This window comes from Schistocerca gregaria, chromosome 1, assembly GCF_023897955.1.
Source record: "Schistocerca gregaria isolate iqSchGreg1 chromosome 1, iqSchGreg1.2, whole genome shotgun sequence".
Taxonomy (NCBI): domain Eukaryota; kingdom Metazoa; phylum Arthropoda; class Insecta; order Orthoptera; family Acrididae; genus Schistocerca; species Schistocerca gregaria.
The window spans coordinates 793,730,875-793,757,572 of NC_064920.1; positions in this window are offsets into that span (position 1 = coordinate 793,730,875).

The window sequence follows — 26,698 nt, forward strand, 5'->3', positions numbered from 1 at the left end:
TCGTCATAATTTAAGTTAATGTTTTTCACGTGAATGAAAGAATATTTTTCGTTATGGTATTGTTTGTTGTTTCACGATGTAGATTCTCCAATACACGTATTAGGTTTTCCCATGTTTTGCTGCAGTTATGAACACGGTTATCGCTGACGGAAACCGGTAGTCTAAGGATCAAAATGGTTTCTAACTATAGACGAAAATAAAGAAAATTTATTCTACGCTTTTTGGATCACTGTTTTACTCTCGACCATATCGCTGCTTGTGAGGGGAAGGAAAGTGATTTTCTGTACAAGTACGACACTTGAGTTAGGATTAAGGGTCATTTGGAGCAATCGGACAGTCAAATAGGAACATGTAATGGCTTGTGATACTACTGCGGAAAACAATTTACATTCCTGAGGGACTTGTGAGTGAAAAAAATCGTATTGAAATTTCCTTCAGGCTGCTGAATTTAACATCCAAAGGCAGCGATGATATGTCAGTTACACAGATTCCGGTGTTATGAGCTGGCTGCAGCTGTGCGTATGTTTTTGAGGTAAATGGAGGCATTTAAAATTGCAGGACCCCTCAAGAAACTTCATTCTATGGAAATATCTGTAGCCCAAGACAACACTAAACTTGAATAGTTTTGTATATGCTGAAGTCGTATACTGTGTACTGCCTCCAAGCGTGTTGCGTCGTCTTTCTAGTCTGTGCTGTACTTTACGTGGCTACTTGCTTGCTGGAGTCGTCTCTTTTGGTCTGTAAGTCCGCCCTCGGACATTTGTAGACTGAGTTCTACCTGGAAATTGTGTATAAATCGAACTACAGAAATTATTCATTTTCCTGGCGTCATTTACGGATCCCTGATTATCGAAAGCAGCTTAACTTGAATGTTGTTCGTCCGTCTTAATAACTCGAGTGCTTACTCAAGGGAGTAATTTAATTTTAAGCAGCTAATTAAATAAGTTCATTCTGAAATTTCTCATTTTATTACCGTCTTTTAGTTTCTGCGTGCTCTTCTGATTATGCTGTTCTAACCAGCATCGGGAAATGAGTTTCTTTGTTTCATTAAGCAGCTTATCGACTGCCAGAGTGTGCTTAGAGCTGTTTGATATTTCCTCTCCTTCATCACAGATCCCTTCTGTGATAATATTGTTAACGATGTATATCGAATTACAACTATTTCCACTAGATGAAACTGCGATTTCAGACATGCGGTAATAATATAATAAGCTACAGTATGCAGGAATGCCCTCCAAAGTATATGCCGTTAAGTGTAAAACACTGCTATATATATATATATATATATATATATATATATATATATATATATATATATATATATATATATCGTTAGAGAGTATCGTTAATGGAAACTGTGAAAAAAAGGGTGTCACTCTCTGTGCCTGAAATTGAGGTAGGAAATTAATGCTTTACGTTGCCCTTGTATCCCCAGTTAGATACTCAGTGTACATAAATAACCTGTTTCAATGCAAGTTACAGTAATCACGTGATACTGTCTCTGACAGACAGAAAAATACGCTGTTGCATGATGTGCGTAATTATTTCCCGATTACTGGACAGTGTTACGTAGTAGTAATGCTATTTGTACTGTCGAAAGCACATTACTTCCCAATTCGAAAGTTACTTCCCGTCAATTATCTGATTTAGGGTTGTACGGGTGTTCGCTATAAACTCGACATTAATTTGTCTGCATATATGTAAATCGGAAGGCTCATTTTTATAGAAGTAATGTGGCACCAATCCAAGTTATTTAATTGCCAGATATATGAATACCCGTTTTCAGGTCACTACATTGTCAGTTTCACGCAGCACTCACAATTTTTGAACTCAGGGAGCTCATTAATGAATTGCTTCACAATGAACTGTAACAAACGTCTCGATATTCCAAAAGCATACACTATTCTTCAAGTGTTTTCTTACGCATGTGGATAGTATGAATTCGTATGCCATTCATCCTCTTCACTATAACTCTTTTGCATATAATTACCATATTAAAAGGTATTGCTTAATACAATCCATTTCCAGTAAAATTTGTTTTTGTTCGCTGTGAAAGGCTACTCTATTGTGTTCACTCCTTTTTATATACAGCAGTTATGGACTGTGCGGTTGGTCCCGGCGGAGGTTCGAGTCCTCCCTCGGGCATGCGTGTGTGCGTTTGTCCTTAGGATAATTTAGGTTAAGTAGCGTGTAAGCATAGGGACTGATGACCTTAGCAGTTAAGTCCCATAACATTTCACACACATTTGAACATTTTTTTATATACAGCAAATATTGAGTCATATCTGTTATATTTCACAGCAAACACAAACATGCACGGAGATGTATGAAATTATGCTGGTAATTTCGAAACACTAAGCGTGACATTTGTAGACAGTTCGCAGGAATAAGGACATTATAGAGGTGTAGCGTACTTTTAGGGTTTGCAGGCTGCTTCACATGAAGACAAACTCGCCTGATTACGGGGTCTCGCTGTGCAGCGAGGTAGTCTCCGACGAGTTGTACAAAAACAGCAAATACAAGCGTAAACATGCATCCCCTTTCCTACCACGACCTTTCAATGCATAAAACAATAAAACACAGGAGACAGACAGATAAGGGGAGAGAGAGAGAGAGAGAGAGAGAGAGAGAGAGAGAGAGTTAACGAAATCCGAAAGCGGATAAGAGCCTTGAGACTCAACGTATGCAGGATTCCTTTTACGGAAAGTACTTTGCAGTTGGTGCTTTAAATGTATTCCGATTCTTAAAGTCTTAAGAAACTTTTACTGGCTTGAGGCAAGTCTTTTGGTTCAAGCGACGTCGCTCTGCGAAGTTTCGTGGTTATTTATGCAAACAGGTCGTCACATCGCCTGACGACTCCGACGACGGAACACTACTCCACAATATCTGTTCCTGTGAAACTATGAGCAATCAGAGCGAATACGATTTGAGCCGCACTGAATTAGTAACAATTAGCGAAGTCAACCGTGAAGCCTGTCAAACGTACAGTGTAAGCATCCAGCCCAAGTCATCAGAGTTTTGAGACCATGTATATCATGGTTGCCACGGACCTCAATGGTGCTGTCGCTCGATTTCGTATATGTTGCACCGGGCTCGATTGCAGTAGTACGAGATACGATATCCTTAACCAATGGCATCTTCATTTTCAGTTCTGTCATATTTTTTATACACCGAAGGAACTGAGAATTTCTACACTGTGAAACACCAGTCTGATATTTAGGGGGTGGTTTGGAAAGCTTTCGACCTCAAACCCCCAACAAAATTTGGCGGATTTATTTACGTATGCCTAGTAAGACACTCATCAAAATTTCAGCCATTTTGGGCACGCAGTTGGTTGACTGTCGTTTTAGTAAGTTGATGCACGTGTTTTTGTGGACATAGACAAAATCGAGTGTCGAGCTGGAGGTGGATTTTTGTTTTTGAAAGCAGTAAGCCTACGCAAATAAACGAGAGTTGAGCGCAATGTACCGGGACTCTGCAGTCTCATTTACCTACGTGAAACTTTTTACAGCTAAACTTCAAAGTGGCAGTGGTGACGAACGTTTGGAACGGAGAGGAACTGCAACCACTGACGATAACATTGATCAATTTCAAATGGTGCTAGAGAACCGTCGCATTAAGGTGAGAGAGGTAAGCAGAGGCTATGAGCATGTTTAAAGAATGTTTTTGTCACATATTGATCGATAATGAAAGTGTAGGGATGAGAAAGCTGACCGCACGCTAGGTGACACGATTGCTCACACTGCGCAGTCTCACATCTTACCATGGCCAAAATCCAGCTGCTTGCCCCCCCCACCCCCTCACCAGCCCCTACTCCCCAAGCGACATGCGTTTGTTCATTTGGTTAAAAACTGAGCTTGGAGGACAAAATGTTTCATCGAATAAAGACACTGTCATCGTCGTAAACAACTATTTTGCAGAGAAAGACATTAATTATTATTTGGACGGATTAAAGAGATGTTTCCATCGCTGGCACAGGGTATAGACTTACAAGGAGATTATGTTTAAAAAGTGAGTATTAATTTGAAGAAAAATGTCTAATTTCTTTGTTAAGACTACCCTTGTATTAAATTTAGTGAAGGTGTTCGTCACATAACATATGAAACATTCACTCAGTTAGGAGCTGATGTACATCATGATCAATATGTGATGTGATCCGCCGCGCTCCCCTCCCTTAGACACCAATACACTCTTATATTCGTTGTGACAGCAAACAAAACAGCCTCTGTTTGTTGTCATTTTAAGGAAATTCTACTCATCTCAAATTCATGGTGCGTCAGTTCATGACGATGGCTGAGTGGAATCTTCTACGAAAGTATACGCCTTCCCATCGCATATGAGACATGTTGTGTGGATCTTTCACTATCGTGCCGAATGTATGCAATTTGGTACCCTGGTCATGAAGGCTATAATAATACGGTTTACTATTCTTGCCACGTTCTGACGAGCATTCAGCCTCCATTGAATATTTTCAAACCAGTCCTACTGCCATACCCATCAGTAACAAACTACAAATTTCCAGGAATTGTACGAGTATAGGTATGGTTCTCGGGTATCACTGCTTCCCGTAACCGTACAGAAAATCGTCTACGGGCACGTTGGTGTCTGTCTGACAGCCACAAACAGTAGCGAGACTTGTTGCAAAACACCAGAGACTGTCACTCATTGCTCCAGCTGACTGACTCTGCGCCATGCACGTTCTGCCATGCTGTGGTCTAGTGTCAGTGGTAAACAACGTGTGTCACTCCAATAGTTCTATCAAGCTTCCAGTAATCTGTTACCCAAGATCCGTGGTGGCACTCTTAATGTAACCTCTGCTGGAGTTTCAGTTATCGTGATCCGTCTTTTCTGTAGGGATCAGGCGAACGGTTATCTAATAATTTTGTGCTGTAGTCCTTCTGTAAGGACGCGTGCCTCCTCTTCAGATCCTGAGTCCATCTCGTTACCACTGGTTCCGCAGTCATTGCACTACAGCCAGCTGTCTGTGCTATCTGTCGGTATGACGCTCCCATGTTGCTCATGCCGGTAATTCGACCTTTCCCAAAGTCCGGGAGATGGTGATAAGCTAGACGTATAAGTCCTCTGCGCATACTGTGTTATCATCTCCAACTCAAAAGTTCCATTAAAGATAGACATACACTCCTGGAAATTGAAATAAGAACACCGTGAATTCATTGTCCCAGGAAGGGGAAACTTTATTGACACATTCCTGGGGTCAGATACATCACATGATCACACTGACACAATCACAGGCACATAGACACAGGCAACAGAGCATGCACAATGTTGGCACTAGTACAGTGTATATCCACCTTTCGCAGCAATGCAGGCTGCTATTCTCCCATGGAGACGATCGTAGAGATGCTGGATGTAGTCCTGTGGAACGACTTGCCATGCCATTTCCATCTGGCGCCCAGTTGGACCAGCGTTCGTGCTGGAAGTGCAGACCGCGTGAGACGACGCTTCATCCAGTCCCAAACATGCTCAATGGGGGACAGATCCGGAGATCTTGCTGGCCAGGGTAGTTGACTTACACCTTCTAGAGCACGTTGGGTGGCACGGGATACATGCGGACGTGCATTGTCCTGTTGGAACAGCAAGTTCCCTTGCCGGTCTAGGAATGGTAGAACGATGGGTTCGATGACGGTTTGGATGTACCGTGCACTATTCAGTGTCCCCTCGACGATCACCAGAGGTGTACGGTCAGTGTAGGAGATCGCTCCCCACACCATGATACCGGGTGTTGGCCCTGTGTGCCTCGGTCGTATGCAGTCCTGAATGTGGCGCTCACGTGCACGGCGCCAAACTCGCATACGACCCTCATTGGCACAAAGGCAGAAGCGACTCTCATCGCTGAAGACGACACGTCTCCATTCGTCCCTCCATTCACGCCTGTCGCGACGCCACTGGAGGCGGGCTGCACGATGTTGGGGCGTGAGCGGAAGACGGCCTAACGGTGTGCGGGACAGTAGCCCAGCTTCATGGAGACGGTTGCGAATGGTCCTCGCCGCTACCCCAGGAGCAACAGTGTCCCTAATTTGCTGGGAAGTGGCGGTGCGGTCCCCTACGGCACTGAGTAGGATCCTACGGTCTTGGCGTGCATCCGTGCGTCGCTGCGGTCCGGTCCCAGGTCGACGGGCACGTGCACCTTCCGCCGACCACTGGCGACAACATCGATGTACTGTGGAGACCTCACGCCCCACGTGTTGAGCAATTCGGCGGTACGTCCACCCGGCCTCCCGCATGCCCACCATACGCCCTCGCTCAAAGTCCGTCAACTGCACATACGGTTCACATGCGCGCTGTCGCGGCATGCTACGAGTGTTGAAGACTGCGATGGAGCTCCGTATGCCACGGCAAACTGGCTGACACTGACGGCGGCGGTGCACAAATGCTGCGCAGCTAGCGCCATTCGACGGCCAACACCGCGGTTCCTGGTGTGTCCGCTGTGCCGTGCGTGTGATCATTGCTTGTACAGCCCTCTCGCAGTGTCCGGAGCAAGTATGGTGGGTCTGACACACCGGTGTCAATGTGTTCTTTTTTCCATTTCCAGGAGTGTAGTTGTAGCTATCATGTGATCACACCTTTCTTCATCTGTCGTCATGGATCTTTTCTGCGCTGACACTCAGCTCGCATAAGAACAAAATTTTAATCAACATATCGCACCCTGATGGAAATACTGGAGTGTAAATTTTGTAGTGTTCGGTTTAAGTGTTCACTGCTAAACCCCTTTCCATTTACGTCAGAGTATATACGATGTAGTGAAGTTGCCGACAGTGGGTGTAACGAACGCCGACACCGATGGAAGACTAATTCCCACGCAGATAGCCTTCTATTAGGGGAAAGGAGATCATATCGTAGGCTGCCTCAGTGATAGCACCGATATAATTGACGTTTTGCTTTTGTTGGTGTACTTTGTTCCCATTAGTCAAGCTGATCTGCACAATAGTTTTTAAGCGGCTTCGTTGTCTTTCGAGAAGGCTTTTTACCCTCAATGGGTGACTGTGTAGTGTGCAATGTCCAGTCACGAAATAATCGGTGCGATATTTCTTCATGGGACGGTGACTACTGAGCGATACGTGAAAGTTTCGGATAATGATTTCATTCCCATTATCCAAATCGACCCAGATTTCTATAAGATGTAGTTTATGCAAGACGGAGCTCAATCTAATCGAAGTAGGAGAGTGTTTGATGTCCTGAATGAGCACCTTGGGGACGGCATTCTGTCTCTGGGGTACCCACTGGCATGGGCCTCAATTTGCGGCCATATTCTATGAATCTGAACTCATGCGAGTCCTTTTGTGGGACTATATTAAATACAAGGTGTACAGTAATAACCCAAAAACCATTGCTAAGCTGAAAACAGCCATTCAGGAGGTCATTGACAGCATCGATGTTCAGCGGGTCATGCAGAATTTCGCTATTCGCTTGCGCCACATCATCGCCAATGATGGGAGGAAAATCGAACATATCATAACCTAAATGTGAATATCTGTAGTGACGTTTACATTTAAACGTGCAATAAAGTGTGTGCATGCCATAGTTAGTAACTAATTTACGTTCTTTTTCATGTAGTTTAGTAACTGTCACACAGTATCTGCTTCGCATACCGCATCACCGATTCATCTGATTTCCTGTAATGCCGCTGCATATATCTTATGTGCTATCTCTGATGCTACCACCGAAGAAGCCCCTGGACGGTTGAGGATTCGGACTTTCAGGTAGCTATGATGAAATTATTTATCATTTTTCCTGGCTTCACTTGTTCCAGTTAATCTGTCTGATATCCGAACTGATTTGTTGAATTTTAACTTCATTAAACTTTGCGGTGTAGGGTTGTTAGCCCGAAGACCTACCACCAACCTCAGGGGGCGGAAGGGAGGGGGGGAGATGGATGGGGGGTGAAACTAGGGACTTCTAAGGTGTCAGTCATTTCCCTTATCCTTACCAACAAGGGATAAGATTTAATGGCTTCGCACACAGATGTCATGTCTGCCAAAAACTTGAATTTTATCTTATCCCATTACATCTCCTGATTTCTCTTCCACCACATATTCTGTCGGTGCAGAAGGCGTGCAACGTCGATAGACAAAGGCAAACGGCAATGGTGCGGGGCATGGCCAGAGCCCGTCCGAAACACATTCGAGGAGGGATTAGGGTAAATGATTCGATGATGAATGTTGAGGTTTATGCTGATATCGACTATTTATATAACATGTTGTTGTTATTGTGGTCTTCAGTCCTGAGATTAATTTGATGCAGCTCTCCATGCTACTCTATCCTGTGCAAGCCTCTTCATCTCCCAGTACTTACTACAACCTACATCCTTCTGAATCTGTTTAGTGTATTCATCTCTTGGTCTCCCTCTACGATTTTTACCCTCCATGCTGCCCTCCAATACTAAATTGGTGATCCCCTGATGCCTCAGAACATGTCCTACCAACCGATCCCTTCTTCTGGTGAAGTTGTGCCACAAACGTCTCTTCTCCCCAATCCTATTCAATACTTCCTCATTAGTTATGTGATCTACCCATCTAATCTTCAGCATTCTTCTGTAGCACCACATTTCGAAAGCTTCTATTCTCTTCTTGTCCAAACTATTTATCGTCCATGTTTCACTTCCATACATGGCTACACTCCATACAAATACTTTCAGAAATGACTTCCTGACAGTTAAATCTATACTCAATGTTAACAAATTTCTCTTCTTCGGAAACGCTTTCCTTGCCATTGCCAGTCTACATTTTATATCCTCTCTACTTCGACCATCATCAGTTATTTTGCTCCCCAAATAGCAAAACTTCTTTACTACTTTAAGTGTCTCGTTTCCTAATCTAATTCCCTCAGCATCACCCGACTTAATTCGACTACATCCCATTATCCTCGTTTTGCTTTTGTTGATGTTCATCTTATATCCTCCTTTCAAGACACTGTCCATTCCATTTAACTGCTCTTCCAAATCCTTTGCTGTCTCTGACAGAATTACAATGTCATCGGCGAACCTCAAAGTTTTTATTTCTTCTCCATGGATTTTAGTACCTACTCCGAATTTTTCTTTTGTTTCCTTTACTGCTTGCTCAATATACAGATTGAATAACATCGGGGATAGGCTACAACCCTGTCTTACTCCCTTCCCAACCACTGCTTCCCTTTCATGTCCTTCGACTCTTATAACTGCCATCTGGTTTCTGTACAAACATAACTGCGATAAAATGTAGGATATGGTGCAATAATAATAAACAGGAGTGCATCCAAAGTATGACTTCACGAGAGAATCATTAGAACTACCGGTAACTAAATCAAATAACACATTATGCGTTTATGTCAAGTGGTTTGAGCAGTTGCCAGAGAGCTAACTTGAAGCGCCAGGGAACGGTGATTTCTTCCCATTGCGCAGCCATAAAGATGTTTGCACCCTGTGCTCGGTGTCTGCGCAGCTTAAAAGCTTCTTCTCCCACTTCTGCTTGGAATTTCGTAGATTGATCACCTGTGGCACTAGTTTTCAACGTACAATTTATTTTTACTCGCCGCTGGTTTCCCCCGTTCCAAAACTAAAGTGCCATGTTTGCCAGTTATCGTATTACATACTGGTTACGAAGGAAGACTCTTCACAAATATATCAAAAGGACCACGTTATCACTTTATGTAGTTAAAGTCTGGAAAAGCGACATTGGTGGCTATCAGTCACTGCTCACAGTCCAAATCTGCTTTTAATCTACGCTTGCGCTTACAATAATGATAATATACCTTAGAGTAAGTACACTCTTCTAGCAGAGTGGAAAAGTTTTACCCCTATTTTATTTGTGTTGGCAAGTTTTATAATTGAATTTATTGATGAAAAGTCCTTTTCATCAAGAAATTCAAGCATTATACAACAGAAACGTTGTTTTATGTTACGTACTTTGATTAGGGACATTTAATTTTTTAGTTATTACTTCCAACGGAATTAGATGATGACACTGCTAAGATGGGAAACAGGTGAATAGTTGGGAAAGAGGTTTTCCGTATACATAGGCTTTGTGCTGTTCATTGCTCTTTTCTGAGTGAGAACAATGTCTGAGATAGCTGGAGAAAGCAACCGCATCATGTATTATGCTATTAGAACAAAGATTGTGCAGTGTCAGTAACTGGTACTGTGTTGTGTTACGCAGTAAAGTACTCTTAATTCCTGTTCTTATATATTAAAGTTTAGGGAAGCTTTTCTACGTAGTTTTAAGCGAAGTTAATCTGATGCGCCACTGAACTTTCGGTATTCCTATACGTCAGTCAGTTATGCAGAGCAGTAACAGAAACAACTGTTAGAATGTTCTTAAGTTTTTTCTTTCCTTTATTAATGTGATTAACGAAACCAAGGTGAAAGTGACGTGTCTGAAGGTGTAAAAACTGTTCACCTAATATATCATACATATCACCCAACGAAAATGTATGACAATGATAAAACATGATATGCTGGCAGTCGATTATTTACCAAAGAATGACCTTCTGTAAATTTAAAACGTATACAAAACGAATTAAGAAATAACGTGAAGCCTAGAGGAGATACCATACAAGCTTCGAAAGTGTCTTATGATCGAAAATTATTGTTTTGCTGAAGCACGAGGTGTAAAAAAACCACTTATTCAGCTAAAGCTAATAATATATTTGAATCGAAATTTTTTATTCCACACTAATAACCAAATTCGCCTGCTTAGTCACCGACAAGTAAAGATTAACGAATGTTCGTAGTTATAGCAGTAACAGATAAAAGAAACAAAGCGTAAGAGAATACAACAAAAGCATTTAGCAGAGCAAATAGAATTTCGTAAAGCACAGTAAAAAGCATAATTTGGAATAAAGTACACGTTGGTATATTAAGATTCACACTGAAGTACCTGACACTAAGCGTTTCATTGTGGTTTTTGGGAAGCAAATTTTGTTGGAGTATTCTCTCATGCTTGGTTGTTTATTGTTCCATAGTATGGGATCTGTTAATGCTCTACTCACGAGAAAATGAAAATGCTCACCTGAAATTGAGCGAACGATTGAAATTAGCCAATAGTGTGGAACGAAACACTGTGTTTCAAATAAATTCACTGCCTGAGTGGAAGAGAACAGTTCACTTCAGCTGATTAATGCCTGTCCCCGGTAGCTGAGTGGTTTGGCCGGCACGGTAGCTCAGCTTGTTCGGTCAGAGGATTAGCTGCCCTCTGTAATAAAGAACTGAGTCAACGGCACAGCACTGAATTGGAACGGGTGTCATGGGACATAAGCACCGAAGTAATACAACGAACAATATCGAACAAAATGAGAATTAAAAAAAAAAAGCGGTCAGCGAGATGGATGCGAATCCTAAGGGCCCAGGTTCGATTCCCGGCTGGATCGGAGATTTTTTCCGCTCAGTGACCGGGTGTTGTGTTGTCCTAATCATCATTATTTCATCCCCATCGACGCGCAAGTCACCCAAGTGGTGTCAAATCGAAAGACTTGCACCCGGCGAACGGTCTACCCGACGGGAGGGCCTAATCACACAACATTTACATGTTAGCTGAAAATAAGAGCCAAATATCTTTAGCAAACCAACAGAACTAACGTCAATGTTGTGCAAGAGGATTAATGCTGCTAATAACGTGGAAATCAGATCAAATCAGATAACTGAAACTATTCTCTGACCTACGTGGAAGGTAATTTTCGGACAAAGCATTTAGAACATCACATGCTTCCGTGTCCATTCCACCCTTCCTTTCGAGACAGAATTTCGTTGTGGAAATTATTAAAAGCATCTCGCATTGAAGTACGCGCCATATGTCGAACTTCTGTAAAACTTTACAATTTTGGGGATTTTGCGTTCTTTTAAACGTTGCATGCTTTTTTCGTTGCTTCTGCAACAACGATCTGTCTTATTTTGTGTACTATGGGGGATCGGTACCATCACTTATTAATTTATGTGGTGTATATCTCTCAGTTGCTGTACATACTATCTCTTTGAAAACATTCCACAACTTTTCTACACTTACATGATCAGATCGGAAGGAGTGAAGACTGTTTCTAAAAAGGCGTTAAGAGCATTTTTATAAGCTTTTTTAAATAGGTATACTTTGCGTTCCTTTTTGATGGTTGTAGGTTTTACGGTATTCAGTCTAGCAGCAACTGTATTGTGGTCGCTAATCCCTGTATTCGTCACAACACTCACTATTTGTCCAGCATTATTTGTTGCTAAAAGGTCACGCATGCTTTCGCAACCATATACGCTTTGAGTGGGCTCATGAACTAATTGTTAATAATAATTTTTGAGAATTCATTTAATACAATTTCGGACGATGTTTTATGTCTGCCGCAGGCTTTAAAAGTATAATTTTTCCAGTCTATTGAGGGTAGATTGAAGTCACCACCGACTATAATTGTATGAGCGGGGTACTTAACCGAAATGAGATTCAAGTTTTCTTTGAACTGTTTATCAAATATGCCTTCTGTGTCGGGGGTTCGGTAAAACGATCCAATTAATAGTTTAGTCCGACTATCAGGTATAACCTCTACCCATACTATTTCACACGAACTATCTACTTCAATTTCGCTACAAGGCAAACTACCTCTGACAGCAATAAATACTCAACCACCAGCTGTATTTAATCTATCCTTTCCGAACACTGTTAGATCGTTTGAAAAAATTTCGGCTGAACTTATTTCCGGCTTTAGCCAGCTCTCTGCACCTACAACTATTTGAGCTTCTGTGCTTTCTATTAGGGCTTGGAGGTCTGGTTCTTTCCCAAACAGCTACGACAATTTACAACTACAATACCAATCGTTTCTACAACTACCTTACTGTGTTTTACCTCGCCACTTTTAGACGGACGCCCCTTCTGTGGTTCCCTGAGACCCTCTAACCTTTGTCCCGTATATGAAAGTGTTTCAGCATTTCCAGTGTATAACTTGGTGTCAATGTCTTCTTTTTCTTCCAGCAGCAAGTACAACAATAAATCGCATTTACTAATTCGAAAACCGTGCGTCTACTTGTGCGAACTGCTCACAACTGAACTGCAGCCTACTTTCACGTGGCACTGTCAGGCAGCACGCTCAAATAAAATAACTTCTATTTTCTCCATGCTGTAATAAAATGTTGCTTTCCTTCCGACTTTGAAAGCAATTTCGATATGTTAGCTGCATTTAGTACACAGCAAAAGTTATCTAAAATGAACCAAACGTCAAGTCAGCAGCTATCACAATTTTCTCTTCAAGCCATTCAAATTTTATGCTGCAGAGTTGTGGAAATTGAGCATCACAGTAACTATGGTCAATATCGAATAAATAGACAAATCATCATCTAGCTGCAATATGTAGCTGTAAGGTACGAAAGACACGCATCAAAAACAGTTTCGCATCACCTCGGTTCCGAGAGTCCCAGAACCTGTACAGAAAATTGGAATAGAGATCAACGTAAACATCACCTCCACCCATTTTACTGCTCATGAAAACCACACATTGCATGTTGTACCACCATACAGCGAGGCCTTCAGAGGTGGTGGTCCAGATTGCTGTACACACAGGTACCTCTAATACCCAGTAGCACGTCCTCTTGCATTGATGCATGCCTGTATTCGTCGTGGCATACTATCCATAAGTTCATCAAGGCACTGTTGGTACAGATTGTCGACTCCTCAACGGCGATTCGGCGTAGATCCCTCAGAGTGGTTGGTGAGTCATGTCGTTCATAAACAGCTCTTTTCAATCTATCTCAGGCATGTCCGATAGCGTTCATGACTGGACAACATGTTGGCCACTATGCTGAAGGAAGTCATTCACAAGATGTAGCGATCGGGGCGCGAATTGTCGTCCATGAAGACGAATGCCTCCCAAATATGCTACAGATATGGTTGCACTATCGGTCAGTGGATGGCATTCACGTATCATATAGCCGTATCGGCGCCTTCCATGACTGCCAGCAGCGTACGTCGGCGCCACATAATGCCACCCCAGAACAGCAGGGAACCTCCATCTTGCTGCACTCGCTGGACAGTGTGTCTAAGGCGTTCAGCCTGACGAGGTTACCTCCAAACAGGTCTCCGACGATTGTATGGTTGAAGGCATATGCGACACTGATCGCTGAAGAGAACGTGATGCCAATCCTGAGCGGTCCATTCGGCATGTTGTTGGGCCCATCTGTACCGCGCTACATGGCATCGTGGTTGCAAAGATGGACCTCGCCATGGACGTCGGGAGTGAAGTTGCGCATCATGCAGCCTACTGCGCCCAGTTTGAGTCATAACACGACATCCTGTGGCTGCACGGAAAGCATTATTCAACATGGTGGGATAGCAGTCAGGATTCCTCCGAGCGATAATCCGTAGGTAGCGGTCATCTACAGAAGTAGTAGCCCTCAGCAAGGCAAGTCATCTCTCTGTATCTCCATCTGTTCACGACTAGACGCCTGGACACTTCCCCTTGTTTAGAGACTTTCCTGGCACAAAGTAACAATGCGGACGCGATGGAACCGCGTTATTGATCGTCTGGTCATGGTTGAACTACGGACAACACGAGCCGTGTACCTCCTTCCTATTGGAATGACAGGAACTGATTGGCTGTTGGACCCCCCCTCCGTTTAATAGGTGCTGCTCATGCATGGCTGTTTACCTCTTTGGGCGGGTTTAGTGACATCTGTGAACAGTCAAAGGTACTGTGTCTGTGATACAATGTCCACAGTCAACATAGATCTTCACGAGTTCTGGGAACCGGGGTGATGCAAAACTTTTTTTGATATGTTTAAATCAATTTTGTGCACTATGAGTTTCCTCGCAATGCAGTTAGCGGTGTTACGTAGAGTAATGTTGAAACCGAAAACTTAACTCCAGGACTTGATGTAGCTTTGCTTGATTTACATACAATATTTTTTTTACAATTTATTGAGCTTTTATTGTTTGCAGCAAGAACATCGGGAAACTCATTTTTCTCATATACTGCTATCAGCCGTTTCATAGAAAGAATTTGTTACTGTCCTGTGTCGTCTTCTGCTTTACTACTGCTCATTATATATTTTTAACTTAAACAGTGCATCAAGCAACTGTGTACTTTGAAACGTCCCCTTAGAAAAATTATACATGACTGTGCTTAAACTGACACACAATATTTTTTTTTTTTTTTTTTAGCGCAACGGAATCTGACTTTTAATAATCCCTACAAAAGAATGGCCCTGACTAACATTAACCTATACGTTTCACATATCACTTACCTCACAAAAATCTTGGTTACTCGAACTACTGCAATACAGCGAGCACCACTACTGCCAACTAAATAAAAGATTCAAACTACGGAAGGCACTAACTACTGATAGGTATAGTTAGAAAATGAAAGATTTTAATAGAGAACAAACAATGTATTTACCTTAATAGTCATAATATGTATAGCAGTTCATCCATTCTGACAAATTTCAAAACTCTGCCATCTCTCTCCCCACATCCACCACTGCTGGCGGCTCACCTCCAACTGCGCAACGCTACGCGATGTTAACATCCAGCTGCCCAACACTACAATGGCGAGTATTACAACAATGCCAACCAGCCTCTGACTGCACACAGCACAGCCAGTGATTTTTCATACACAGCGCTATGTGGCGTAACCAATAAAAAAAACCTATACAGCCTACTTACATAGCCCCCATGCTCCCCACAAAACATTTTACAAATTGTTTTGGGCACTGGCCAATACAGATTTGAATTTTTTTTCATAATTACAGTAAGAAAGATATCAAATGCACACACTTATTAATACAACGTTGGTCAAAAGCTAAAATTTTCTCACAGTCCATAAAGACAGTCCTGATCATTCATCACAGTAAAACTGCCATTTGTTTTCTCAAAGTCTGAGCAGTAAAAGAAAATGCACACAGAAGTAGTGGATTTCCACACAGTCTTGTTGTCCTTCCAACGGAAAGACAGTGCTGACTCTTGACATGCTGACAGGTAATGGGCCACAACAGAGCAAACCCACAGCAGAGTCATTCGAAGTTTTGAAGAATATTGGTAGGTAGGTCGTCACAGAGTAGACCAACTGTAGTCCTGGTAGTGATTACGGTATTGGTGAGCCACCAGAGGTGCAGTCCCATTGCAGTCCTTGTAGAAATAATGGTATTCGTGGGCCATCAAAGATGCAGAGCCACTGTAGTCCTTGTAGAGACGGCCAGCAGCCATCTGTTGCAACTGTGCAGGTGCACAATCACCATCGAAGAGTCTTGCAGACAATATAGCAAGTCCATAAACCACAACTTGTCCACTCACAAAGAATTTGTTTGAAATGTCCTTCGAACCAGCAATGCTGTTATCCAGTCCCTTGGTGAATTATTAACACACCTGCAAACGCTATCAGTCCCTACTTCTCACATACTGTCCATATACTATGACCAACAGAAACGTGTGCACTGAAATGTAACTTAAAAGTTACTTAATTTGATGAACTGGTGTCAATTACAATTTTATAACATAATAATACAATAAGAAAGGTACAAAATACATCATTAAAGAACATAACAATATGGATAGCATTTGTAGTAATACAGGCTTTACAAAACAATAGAAATTAACATATACATTAGTGTTACAGGAATTATGACATAAGTAAATACATAAACGATCAGAATAACTTTTGAAACATCAACTTCACACATGAGCATTAAAACAAAACACAATAAATAATGTCTAAGCATCTTTCCGAAGTAAATAACATATTATTAATGCAAATTATATTTGAGGATAACATTATTCCTCATCATAGTGAATGTAGCTTAGTATTAGAAGAGAAAATTCTATGAAACAGTACACAGAGACAGGAAGGAAACAAATACTCAAGGGTACACAAACACATAGTGGGATAACACAAAAGGAAAGGACATGGTTTGTTTTCAGTGTAACATCTGGTACTGCAGTCCAACCCAAAACTTCATTCCATAGATCGTCGCTCTTATTTCAAGAGTTGCTCCAGTCAAGAAAAATCTTATCCAAGCATGCTTTCTGTATTCTGTTCACATCCTCTTTCAAAAATAGTTTTTCTCCACTGTACACTACTTTTTTGGCCAAACCATTTTCTTATAGCTTCTCAATGCATTTTTTGCAATTCATCATAGTTAGTCTCTTGTATAGTCTACCCCCTCTTAAGCTAACTTAAATCTACTGAGCTCAGATGCTAAACTAAGGGACGACGCAATGCAGCAGCACAAAACAATTAACACAAACACCAATGACAAAAAATGCAAATTGGCAAAAAAAGCAGCAATATAGGACTTAGAAAAGCAAATGCAACATTACAAGTAATATGAAGCAGTAAACAGCAACAAGAAAAATAAATCAGTAGTAAAACTGGCTTAACAGAGTAATACAAAGTGAAATTCAGTAACACTATGCCTGGCAAACAGCAGCAGCAAATGCAATAACTAATATCTAAACATGACAAAGCTCAAGCAGAAAAAATAGAACACTAAAGACAACAATGCTGATAAGGGAAATGTCTATTCACATCTTAATGTCTGTGTAATTTAAGTGGTGCACCACAAAACTAATTCTGCAAAAGATATTACCAAGTAGTTGAAAAGAAAATTGTGTATGAAGTAATTGTTATTAATCCCTTCTTATTGTTCTTTCCTTTCCAAGCGCTCCTTTTTCGTAGAACGTGGGTCATAAAATTATTATTGAATAGATCTGTTGACAGAAAGTGTTCACATTAGCAAATACACTTAATTTTATTTTATAAAACCAATGCTGCAACACTGCTGGAAACCAGATATCAAATGAAATAAGCAACTATGAAAAGCAAAGCATAAAAACATTATTCAATAGTCATGTGACATTTCATAAGTTAGTAGAAATTCTCTCAACTCTCGTAGAAAGACGCTTGTCATTATCAGCTGTGCAGATGTAAGTATCTTTCCAAGTAATGAGTATGTCGTATTTGCAATGCTTTCTACAAAGGAATGTCAATAGTGAGGATAATGCCCTCTTTTTTTTCTCCGCCTAATGGCTTTCTTTTGTCAGACGACTAACTCTCAGCTGGGCGCCCAAAACGCATTACGTCAAGGTCACTTACCTTTCTTACTGAAATATTTACAACAGCAGTTTCCGCTACAGTGGCAGTCTCATACAAAAATATTTTCACAGGTTGAGAGTTTGCGTTACGAACATGTAGAAAATAAAATCCTATAAATATAACAGTATCCAAAAAAATTCGTCGGAATTGTGATACATTCACGCATTTACACACATTTCATAAGTCTCAAAGTACGATTCTTCGTTTCCAACATCCTTTTTCTCAAATCAAAGTGTCTAACCACTACTCATTATTCCTTACCTTATTACCTACGTACATATTCGTCGACACTTCTTCAATATTTCATCATAACAGATATGTAGCATAATCAAATAACTCATATAGCATCAACTTATTGATCATAAACATACCACAACAGCATAATACACATAGTCACCGTAATAATATCATAACATCTCAGTCAATTCTCAAAACGTTGTAGCTTTCTTTATAATGTCAAAACCGCTCATTTCAATAGTGTCATCTTCCACAAACGTGCTTTAAAAATCATGATCTCATACCAAATACATCATTTAAATAGTATCGCAATGGTTCTGAAAAATATAAAGAGTTCACAAAGTAAATACAAAATACAGTTTCATAAGTGTGAAGTTATCCAACTGTGTAATTGCATAAACATCTGTCACTGATGTAGTAAAAAATGTTTGTTTCTCTGCTAAATAATCAGATAGCTGTGTAATTCTGTGTTAGAGAAATATGGTACCGATGTGTAAAATTGTATAAGCAAATACCATGTTAGCTAGGGCTCCTTGTGCTTGCCACACACATGGTACACAAAGTAGGCGTGTACCCCCTGAGGATAAATGTAATTATATCCTCAGATGTTACAGATTACAGCAATGGAATGAAATGTATCACGGAAAACCTTTGTGTCATTGTATTTCAAATATCTTTAAAAATAAATGTTTTAAGTACAAAATTAGGCACTCAAATACGCGTACTGTAGCGCTAAACTGTATGTCTTGTTGTAAGATAATCTCTGTGGAAGTGTCGTAGTTACCGTCCTCCGAAAGCTAATTTCTGCAGAAGTCAGTGTACTTACCTCATGATAAACAAAAGTGAAATGCTTTGCGTATAGATATCTTAGTTATTACACTTATTGCCGTGATGAAGAAAGTACTGTGCTCTAACGTATTGTTGCGCTACGAAAAAGGCTGTCTCATTGTAGCTATACCACTAAAGTTACTACTAAAACATGTTTTACTTTCCAGAATAATACAGAAAAACTGTGCAGATATAAAACAGAAACACCGCAAAAGCAACATTGTAAATTGTGTCACACATTAGTAGCGTCGTGATAAAATCGTGTAGCTGTCACATAAACTAACCACTGTGTCATCTGGTGTCTCACAGAAAGTGAAAAAATCCAGAATGTATTTTCAAGTAAATCAAAATGTTGCAGTAAAATCTCATTAGCAGTACTGTTATATATTCTAAGTATGTAAGCCTGATAGTCGTTACGCGCTCGTGCAACTAACAAGCAAGAATGTATACGCACAATAACACTGTGTCTTCTGTTCACTATAACAATGCACTGGTGTCTGAAACATGTTCCTCAGTTCTATTCGGCAATGCATTTGAACCGGCAATATTCGCATTTTGACAAGCAGAAAATGTGTCTTGACTCATTTCAGAAAACGGAGAGGACCCAAAACCTGAATCTACAGTATTTGCAAGATTGTGTCCTGTCATTTTGGAATCCTGAGGCGAGCTGTTGCCGACCGATCGAACGACAATGCTTACCTGTTCACTAATTGCGCACACTCCATTTCCCTATGCACAATTACCAAATTACTACTTTGAACATTAGTTAATTCATTACTCGGCGGCGCTAACACACTGCTTTCGTCTTCACTGTTATTTCTCAGTTTACTTTGAAGCCTAGTATTACGTTTTTCACGCGCCATTATTGTCACAATATTTCACACGACAACACAGAAAAGCTCAATTTGAAGAGCAAAATAACAAAACACATTAACATAGCATTGAAAATAATATCTAGTTAATTGCAAGCGCAGCTGCGAAATACTTGGTGCAAATCTAAATGCATGCCACAACTGTTTTACTGTACAACAATGAAAAACTACAACTAAAGAGGAAATTCTCTCTACAATTACGCGCTAGCAATAAACAAAGCTACACCAACTACACAAACTACAAGAAAAAAATCAGAAGATTCCATTGTGGTATCCTTGGCTAAGGGTAGACATATGAAACGTCCCCTTAGAAAAATTATACATGACTGTGCTTAAACTGACACACAATTTTTTTTTTTAGCGCAACGCAATCTGAATTTTAATAATCCCTACAAAAGAATGGCCCTGACTAACATTAACCTATACGTTTCAAATATCACTTACCTCACAAAAATCTTGGTTACTCGAACTACTGCAATACAGCGAGCACCACTACTGCCAGCTAAATAAAAGATTCAAACTACTGAAGGCAATAACTACTGATAGGCATAGTTAGCGAATGAAAGATTTTAATAGTCAACAAACAATGTATTTACCTTAATAGTCATAATATATATAGCAGTTCATGACATCCATTCTTACAAATTTCAAAACTCCGCCATCTCTCTCCCCACATCCACCGCTGCTGGCGGCTCACCTCCAACTGCGCAACGCTACGCGCTGTTAATATCCAGCTGCCCAACACTACAATGGCGAGTATTACAACAATGCCAATCAGCCACTGACTGCACACAGCACAGCCAGCGATTTTTCATTCAGAGCGCTATGTGGCGTTACCAATAAAAGAACCTAAACAGCCTACTTACAACTTGTATGTAAACCCAGCAATTAAAATGCACAATTAATCAGATACACAAAATGTATCCGATCGCCTTTGGTTTCAGAGATAGTATATTTTGGCTTCAGGACTGCAGTCAAGTTTCAATTCTTTATTCTCTCTATTCTGTGCTACAGCGAAATTAGCTGCGGTGGAACCATAGCTTTACGATTTTTTACGCCAAAGCGAAATGTTCGTTGCATTTACTTGCAATAATACATCAACTGAGGAAGAACAAATCCTTGTTACACAGGTGAATCACATTTTTCTCAAAAAATGTGAAAACTGGTCTGGGGAAGTTGTTTGTCCCATATTAAAATTGGTATCAATTTCTGCTTATGGTTATCAGTTTATTTCTGTCACATTAAGTTACAATTGCTTCAGTACACCCAAATTGTGCACCTCTGTTGAGGGACCGTCTCCCGTACTGGGGATAGTATTTCCTGGCTTCGACCTTTAGCTCGAAAGTGAGGTAATGCCCTCCCCTCCCACATTGCTCACCCTAAAAGTACACGAGTCGTAACATCTATTACAGCCCATTTACTGTAAGTGTTTTTATCCAGAAGGTGTATATACACTCCTGGAAATGGAAAGAGAACACATTGACACCGGTGTGTCAGACCCACCATACTTGCTCCGGACACTGCGAGAGGGCTGTACAAGCAATGATCACACGCACGGCACAGCGGACACACCAGGAACCGAGGTGTTGGCCGTCGAATGGCCCTAGCTGCGCAGCATTTGTGCACCGCCGCCGTCAGTGTCAGCCAGTTTGCCGTGGCATACGGAGCTCCATCGCAGTCTTTAACACTGGTAGCATGCCGCGACAGCGTGGACGTGAACCGTATGTGCAGTTGACGGACTTTGAGCGAGGGCGAATAGTGGGCATGCGGGAGGCCGGGTGGACGTACCGCCGTATTGCTCAACACGTGGGGCGTGAGGTCTCCACAGTACATCGATGTTGTCGCCAGTGGTCGGCGGAAGGTGCACGTGCCCGTCGACCTGGGACCGGACCGCAGCGACGCACGGATGCACGCAACACCGTAGGATCCTACACAGTGCCGTAGGGGACCACACTGCTACTTCCTAGCAAATTAGGGACACTGTTGCTCCTGGGGTATCGGCGAGGACCATTCGCAACCGTCTCCATGAAGCTGGGCTACGGTCCCACACAACGTTAGGCCGTCTTCCGCTCACGCCCCAACATCGTGCAGCCCGCCTCCAGTGGTGTCGCGACAGGCGTGAATGGAGGGACGAATGGAGACGTGTCGTCATCAGCGATGAGAGTCGCTTCTGCCTTGGTGCCAATGATGGTCGTATGCGTGTTTGGCGCCGTGCAGGTGAGCGCCACAATCAGGACTGTATACGACCGAGGCACACAGGGCCAACACCCGGCATCATGGTGTGGGGAGCGATCTCCTACACTGGCCGTACACCTCTGGTGATCGTCGAGGGGACACTGAATAGTGCACGGTACATCCAAACTGACATCGAACCCATCGTTCTACCATTCCTAGACCGGCAAGGGAACTTGCTGTTCCAACAGGACAATGCACGTCCGCATGTATCCCGTGCCACCCAACGTGCTCTAGAAGGTGTAAGTCAACTACCCTGGCCCGCAAGATCTCCGGATCTGTCCCCCATTGAGCATGTTTGGGACTGGATGAAGCGTCGTCTCACGCGGTCTGCACGTCCAGCACGAACGCTGGTCCAACAGAGGCGGCAGGTGGAAATGGCATGGCAAGCCGTTTCACAGGACTACATCCAGCATCTCTACGATCGTCTCCATGGGAGAATAGCAGCCTGCATTGCTGCGAAAGGTGGATATACACTGTACTAGTGCCGACATTGTGCATTCTCTGTTGTCTGTGTCTATGTGCCTGTGGTTCTGTCAGTGTGATCATGTGATGTATCTGACCCCAGGAATGTGTCAATAAAGTTTCCCCTTCCTGGGACAATGAATTCACGGTGTTCTTATTTCAATTTCCAGGAGTGTATAAATATGACGGAAGCATGTTTTCATCATTAGTTGTCGAAAGGGAACTATACATAGTCTGCCTGAATGCTAAGGACTGCCATATGTCAATCTGATTAGTAAATTATTTTACTTCAGTGCGTGAATGATCACGCGAAATAGTCTTTTGATTGGTTTGAAGCGGCTCTCTACGCATTCCTTTCCTATGGCAACCTCTGAATCCTACACAATACAAAAGTTGTCAGAATCTCTCTGCTTACACTTACATTTCTCTAGTGTTCCACTTGTCGTCGTTGTACGAAATGTACCTTGAAGGGAATGACATGTTTCTTAGCTCGTACTGAATCACGGCCTCTTGTAGTTTAAAGTGTTTTTCTTGGACTTCTCCCATAGAGTGCATTCAGTATATCTGTGACACTCTTACACTAACCAAACAAAACCATGAGGAAGAGAGCTGTTCTCATCTGAACCCCTTCTACCCTTCAATTAATCCAAAAATGGGAAACCTTACATGTCGACGAAAAATAATGGATTTCTCAAACAATTGTTTTTTACTCTCACCTCGTGGGATGTAGACCTATTTATTAAGGCACATTCGGCTGTATCTTAGTCTATGGATGCAACTCGCTTTAAAACTGACCCGTTTAAGAGAACGTTCTCATGTCTTCAGATAAAAAATTTTACAAAAAATTATGGAAATCACTCAAATTCTTTTCAAAAATTGTTATTCTGCAAACTGAAATAGCCAGATTGTGCATCTCAATTCGTTAGCAGCGCTTGAGGCAGCATGTGTTGGTATACGTACCGTGGTCTCTCAAGCAAAGCACATCACTGAAGTTGTGACTTTTCATTCTTGTTGTTACTTGTATGTAAGACAATGACATACAAATGTGAACACTGTGTTTTGGTACATTCATCTCTAAGAAAATCTCGCTTACTGGAATTTTTATGATCTAATATTTTCCAGTTTGCGTTGTGCCCTTTTTTCCACATGTCAGAGTAAATGTCAACAAAGTTATTGGTTTAATTGTGGTCCAGTTATTTTATTAAAATTCCATGTGGCCTCATTTAAAAGGTGGCGTGGAGCAGTTCTTTAGTGCTTGAATGAAGTAGGGTCTGGCATCTTAAGAAATAGCGTGATGCATCCTGTTGACCATTTTCCGACCGTGGCCTACATTCTTTGCTGTCCATTCGAGAGATTGGATGCAGAAATAAGGTACCCTTGCGGACACTCTTGTTTTTAGCGGAACCCAAAGCCACAAGAGACGGAATGCATTGCGTATGTTTGGATTCACATATTCGTTTCCATTACTTGTTTGTGCGTTTGCTTCACTCCTACAAATTTGTTGCACATTGTTTTGGAGTATTCGTCGATTATAGTTGATATCACTAGTTGTGAGGACAGAAGTAATGATAGTTCGATTCAATAACTTCCGCGGAGCATTTGAGTACACTATCCTCCACCGAGACACGACAGAAACGGCTTTCAAAATGAACAAAACCGCACCCGTTTCTTGTAACATGTGGTATCTTATTGCCAGCGCACAATGAAATGGTTTTCCGCAAGATGCTGTTGTGACCTAGCATTTCTTGCCACGATTTCCCCTGTTTACTGCAGACCGAGTCTTCCAAACACGCAGCCGCGTTACTTTTTTTTCCTTCTTGGGCTGAATGGATCCCACGTAGACAAGACTACGAAGTTATACTTCGTACAACAGCCACAAGGGGAACACTAGAGAAATGTAGGTGTATGCACAGAGATTCCGACGACTTTTGTATTGTGTAGGGTTCAGAGGTTGCCATAGAAAAGGAATACGTGGCGAGCCGCTTCAAACCATTCAGAAGACTATTTCGCGTGGTCATTCATGCTCTGAAGTAAAATAATTTACTAATCAGATTGACAGATTGCAGTCCTTAACGTTCAGGCAGACTATGTATAGTTCCCTTACGACAACTAATGATGAAAAAATGCTTCCGTCATATTTATATATACACCTTCTGGATAAAAACGCTTATAGTAAATGGGCTGTAATAGATGTTACGACACGTGTGCTCTTAGAAGGAGCGATGTGGGAGGAAGGGGCATTACCTAACTCCTCAGCTACAGGTCAAGGCCAGGGAATAGTACCCCCAGTACGGGAGATGGACCCTCAATAGAGGATCACAATTTGCGTGTACTGAAGCAATGGTAACAGCCAGTGCGTGCTGAGACCTCCGTGGCAGGGGTGCCATCTTGATTGAATCACTCCGTGTCGGTATCTGTGCAGTAAGCACTGTGTCCAACTATAACCTGTGGAACGCATTTCGTCAAACTTGCCCCCTGTAGAGTCCAGATTTCCTGAGGCTAAGCAGGTGTTATCCAACTACCCCAAGTTCCCCTGACTTATTAATAATATGCCAAGTCCCTGACAGTCTGGATCCGGAAATGTACTTAATCTCATTACTTTTGATGAGTAACTGCTGAAGGCACTTGTACGTTACACGTACCACACATCTTATACTGTCTGAGAACGCTTGTTGCCCTCACCGTCAGGGATAAAGTAGTATCAGGCAGTTTTAGGAGTAACCAGAGTGCGGTCTGCCAAGGGGTTGCAAGGTATCCTCAAAGAGAACTCTGACGACTTCTCCAGTATTTACCCCACGTTTCCCTTTTTGGGCGGAATGTACTGGTGTCAGTAACATTTCTTTCACAACGTTTGACCATTTACTGTCGCATTACCTCTATCGCACCTCTCAGTTCATACTATAGAGCGCACATTGTCCAACCCTTTGGGATCAGGTAGTTCCCGATAGTTTTGTGGATAAAAACGGAGTCGGCCAAGAAACAGCGGTTTGACAACACAGGGCCTCAAATCACGCGCCATAGCGTGATCTAAATTCTCAGATGGCTTTCCCAGCGTTTACCACTTGTCATACATGGGTAATCGTTACCTCAAACTTTTGAAACCATGTACTACTTACTTTTAAAACACTACTCTCTTATTATGTGATGAGTAATCACCGAAAACGCTTACGCAGCTATCAGTATGGTTCTGGGGCGCCAACTATCCTAGCCTACGTTGGTTGGTTGATTGGTGGGAGGGGAGAGTTAAGAGAGTAAGCAGTAAGGTCATTAGCCACTCGTCCGCCCCCGGTAGCTGAGTGATAGCCGGGACGGTAGCTCAGCGTGTTCGGTCAGAGAGCTGGCTGGCCTCTGCAATAAAAAACTGAGTGAAAGGATCAACACCGAACTTGAACGGATGTTATGTGTCGTCCGCAACGACCAAACACAACGACCAACAACGAACAAAAACGAAAAACAAAAGAAAAAAAGTGGTCAGCGCCCGGGTTCTATTCCCGGCTGGGTCATAGATTTTCTCCGCTTAGGAACTGGGTGTTGTGTTGTCCTAATCATCATCATTCCATCTCCATCGACGCGCAAGTCGCCGAAGTGGTGTTAAATCGAAAGACTTGCACCAGGCGAATGGTCTACCCGACGGGAGGCCCTAGTGGACGCGACATTCTTTTTTATCATCCCCTCGAACCAGGGTAGCACATCTGGTTAGTTGTAAGTTAAGGAGGACTGAGTATTTAACAGAGTGCTACGTAGTAGCCGGTGGCACTAGGTTACTACTGAATACCACGAAGGAATCGTGGCCCGGCTTCCCAGGAAACTGTTCCAGCCGAATTACAGAGATTCCGTGGTGCAATTCAATATATTCATCGGCAGCCCCCTATTACGGGGAGCGTCATCTATTCACCACCTTGGGGTCCATCCGGTTGCGCGGTGCGCTTCCGCTAATATAAAACTCATTAGGTTGCCTCGCATGCAGGGGCTTACAGCTACGATGGCCAGGCACTCAGGTGACTGGAATCAGAAGACTGATA